The following is a 4,846-nucleotide window of genomic DNA, read 5'->3' on the forward strand; positions in this document are numbered from 1 at the left end:
TGAATACTGTTCATAAGTCTTTGACATGTCCTTTAGGCGTTGGACAATCCTAAAGGCGTCACATTTGTCTCTCTTTAGAATCCTCGAATTTGTGAAAGCGATCCTCATTGAAAGTCGGATCCTGGCCTGAATTCACCTGTTGACCTGAAGTGCCAGTTCCACTGGGTTATTGTCTTCATTGCCATCGTCCGGTATTTCCGTGATTGCAGGATTTACTGCTAATTTTTCATTGTGGCCCTTGTCTAAATTCCCAAATAATGGTAAAAGGAAATCCATTACAGAAGGATAGTGTTATCATTCCTGTGATATCTGCCGTCCTAAAGGGAGAAGAAAGCGCTTCGGTTCAAGGAGAAGCACGAGTGTGTCTTGCTGGACCTAAATAGATGTTTATGACTAGAGGTTTCAGAGGTCTTAAATGGTGTAAGGGAAAGCCAATGTTGTAAAGGGAGACTTGTATCTGTCAGGAGAAGAGGGAATTCATCTATACTAGTTAGTAAATTCCTAATATTAAGTTATTAGGTTATTTCTTGTGTTTCTATTTACCGATATAAATAATGATATCTTATGGGTGAAGTCATGAGTACTATTTTCATAACAAGCTCTGAGCCCACTCCAGAGAGATACATATTGTACATACATATACATAAAGTGTATATATATTATATGTATTGTATATATATTATATATATTGTATATATATTATATATATAATATATATATTATATATATAATATATATATTTTATATATATGTATAATATATACTGTATATATATGTATTATACATATATATACATATATATGATGGTGGGTTGAGAACCACCGACAATGATTACCTAAACTACTACTTCCCCGGGGAAGGCTCAATGGGCAGCTACCCCAGCATAAAGACCTAGTCAACTACATGATGTCAACATGGCACTGGGTAGTTTGTCATGATGGCACGAATATGATGATATTATGAATGTATATATTGTTCCAGGCAGGATGTTAAACCGCACCCTGGGGTTCAAGGATAGTACCCTATGAGCTCCCCGTGGTAGGGTTGTGGTGAAGTTGCTGGCAGCAGGGAAATGGTTTCTGAAGAAAGGGTTTGTAACTGGTAGTTCACAGCAGATGCAGAGTATGTCTGGCAAACGTTTAGTCATACTGAGGAAACGGCAGAGATAGCATTATTAATTATATGGAACTGTGAGTAAAGAAAAAAATTGGGAGGCCTTTGATTTAATTACTTGAAAACTCCTGTTCTCATCCCGGATATGATTATTTCGGCTGCCACGGCTGATCAGCCCAGAGATCATTCTGTTTCAGGAATAAACAATATACATATATGTATTTAAGCATGTATACATAATCATATATACATACACACACACACACACACACACACACACACACATATATATATATATATATATATATATACACACATGCATATAAATAGATAAATAAATAAATATATATGCATATATATAAATGTATATACATTTATGTATATATGCATATATGTATATATACATAAATGTATATATATACACATAGATATGCATATATATGTATACATATACATGTCTGAAAATATATATACATACATTTATACACACATATACATACACACATACATACATATACATACACACATATATGCATATATATATGTGTGTATATTTATACATATTCATACATATGTATGTATATAAATATACATATGTATGTATATGCATATATATACACACATACATACATACATATATATACATATACATATATACATATACATACATACATTTATATACACACATCGATATATATGTATAAATATATATATGTATATATATACATATATGTATATATATATAAGCATAAAGAATACATAGACATATATATATATATATATATATATACATACACATACATATATTTATATATATGTATATAGATACATACATATATATATATACATATGTATACATATATATATATATATATATATATATATGTTTTGTATACATATGTACTGTATAAATATATATATATATATATATATATGTATATATGTAAATATATATATACACACATTTATATATATATATGTAAATATATATATATACACATTTATATATATATATATATATATATATATATATATATATATATATATATATGTAGTGTGTGCGGCTGCGCACTCGCCGACTTTAAAGCCGATCTCTCCAGGACTGACATCGTCCTCGGGAGCCAAGCAGTTGAGGCTGGGTCTTTGCCATGCCACATGCCTGCCTCCTCTACCACGGAGCAAAGGATGTGGGGAACTCTGTGCTGGTGCCTTTGACTTGGATGAGACGTCCCGGGCTTCGCTTCCACCAACGGACAGTGGAGACACCAGTCAAATGGTCTTCATTGACCGGTCTTGGAACACTCACACGACCTCTACAGCCCCTTCAAGAGAGGACGGGGGTGAGTCTGTAATTCCTGACACCCCTTGGGTCAGTGGGGTAGTCCACCCCCCCCCCCCACCTAACTCATGCCTAATGAAGATCAAAACTAAAACCACCAACGGGCGACCCTCTTCTTCCAAGAGGGAAGCCCTCCTACAAGCGCTCTTTGATGCCGATATACGAATACTCAGGATCATTACCGCCCATGACTTGATCATCTGTCAAGATGAAAACAATGCAGGTGCACTTTTCACCACTTGCTGCACAGACCAACTTAAAAGCAAAGGTTTTGAACCCCAGATGCCACCAGAGCTGAAGGCCAAGCTAACGCTAGTCCTAAGGCAGCTGGACAAATAGTTGGTTAAAGAAACACCAGATGCAATAAAAAAGGAGCTGGAAAGAAACCTACCAGATACCCAGCAATGTATTTGTTATGAAAAACAGATACCTAATAAAAATCAAGATCACAGATCACCAGACCGCCGCCAACATCCAAGAGAAAGGGCTATACCTTTTCAATATCTACATCAGCCCCAAACAAATAAAGCCTGAACGATTTACCACCATAGAGCGATGCATGCACGGTTACCCCTACAAAAACAACTGCCCAGACAAGGAAAAAAGACTAAAATTATACTCAGAGTATGGGTCTAATACTCACAACTACAGAGACTGTAAGTCTGAAACCAAAAGATGCCTGAACTGCAGTGAAGGACATCGAACCCTGGCCAACTCTTGCCCCCAAGAAAATAAGCCATGCAACAAACAAGGGAAGAGAAGGCTAAGAAGGAAGAAGAAAAGAAATCCCCATTAAAAGAGTACCCAAACGAACGGCTAAACAAACAATAGCTGCCACCCAGAACGCATGGCTAAAACCATTAATACAAGAAATAAAGAAGGAAAAGGAGAAAGAACAAAAAAAAAAAAAAAAAAAAAAAAAAAAAATAATTCTACAACTACCTGATGACCTCTCTGTAGGCATCATGCCGGCATTGATACACGCTTGCTTACAATATATCATGTAGCCAGGACTTGGTTTTAGGCACCACGTAAAAAAAGTCCTAAAGAAAAACAACTTTCCAGATCTGGACCTTGGGGATGGGGATTCCTGGGGATCTTCAAAGTTCTCCCACCTAATACAGTAAACATTACAACAGAAACCATACTCACACAAACCACAATCTCACCACACCACACCCACCACCCACAACCAGATCTCGGCCAACAGGACGAGCCAGAGACTGAACTCTTTACCGCACCACAAAGGAACACCAGAAACACCAGAACCAGAACCAGAACCAACACCAACACCAACTCCCACACCCACACAATCACCTACACGACCACGCACACCCAAAACAGACAAGCACAAAGAGTCACCACTACACCCAAAACCACAGCAAACACAAGCAGTCAAACCCAAAACAACACATGTACACCGCAAACACACAGCCGATCTTATAGACTCAGAGGTCGCTGATCAGACCCTTCGCCACAGGGACGGTTACGACCTCAATCCAAAAACATATGGCATCCGTCTCTTTGCTGCAGAGGCCTCATGCTACAAACACCTAAACAGATAACAACTGGCACAAGAGATACAACGCGGTACAATTAAATGGATATACACAAATACCACATACCAAAACCGCATTCACGAACAAAAAATCACACTACACCTGCACGCAGGAAACATCTTCATCCAGCCAGACATGATCGAATAAGTCAAACAACCAAACCTCGAACACTTGCAGAACGGCTGGTACAACACATCCAAGAAACACCATGGCTGCTTCACACAACACTTTACACTCACGCCTCACAATCATACAACACAATGTACTGGCATGGACATACAGACGAAGACAAGAACTTTGCAACCAATACAGACAACACGATCCTGACATCATACTCATAAACTCACACTCACTCAAACATCCACAAACAATAAAAATATTCAACTATAACACATCCACATCCAACAAAGCCAGCTTACATAATGGGAGACTTCAACGCACACCACAGACTGTTTGGATACAGAGACACCAATGCCGTCGGAAGAGGCCTTGCCTCACTCATCTCCGACGGCAGACTCATCCACCTCGGCCCAGACGCACCCACATTCATACGCAACAACAGCTCCTCCACACCAGACATAGTTCTTGCAAACACACAAGCAAACTTAAACTACCACATAACCACACACGACGTCACATCCAGCGATCACCTCCCCGTGATACTCACACTCCCCACCAATCCCATCATGGTACCTACACCTCCCCGAGAGAACCTTAATCATGCAAACTGGGAAGGGTTTAAACACACACACCCCAGATCTCGAGGGGCAACCCACACACACTGTAGACCACCACCTTAACCAGTGGTATGCAGACATACAGACTGCCCGCGAGG

The sequence above is a fragment of the Penaeus chinensis genome, chromosome 31 (genome assembly GCF_019202785.1).
Source record: "Penaeus chinensis breed Huanghai No. 1 chromosome 31, ASM1920278v2, whole genome shotgun sequence".
NCBI classification, from domain to species: domain Eukaryota; kingdom Metazoa; phylum Arthropoda; class Malacostraca; order Decapoda; family Penaeidae; genus Penaeus; species Penaeus chinensis.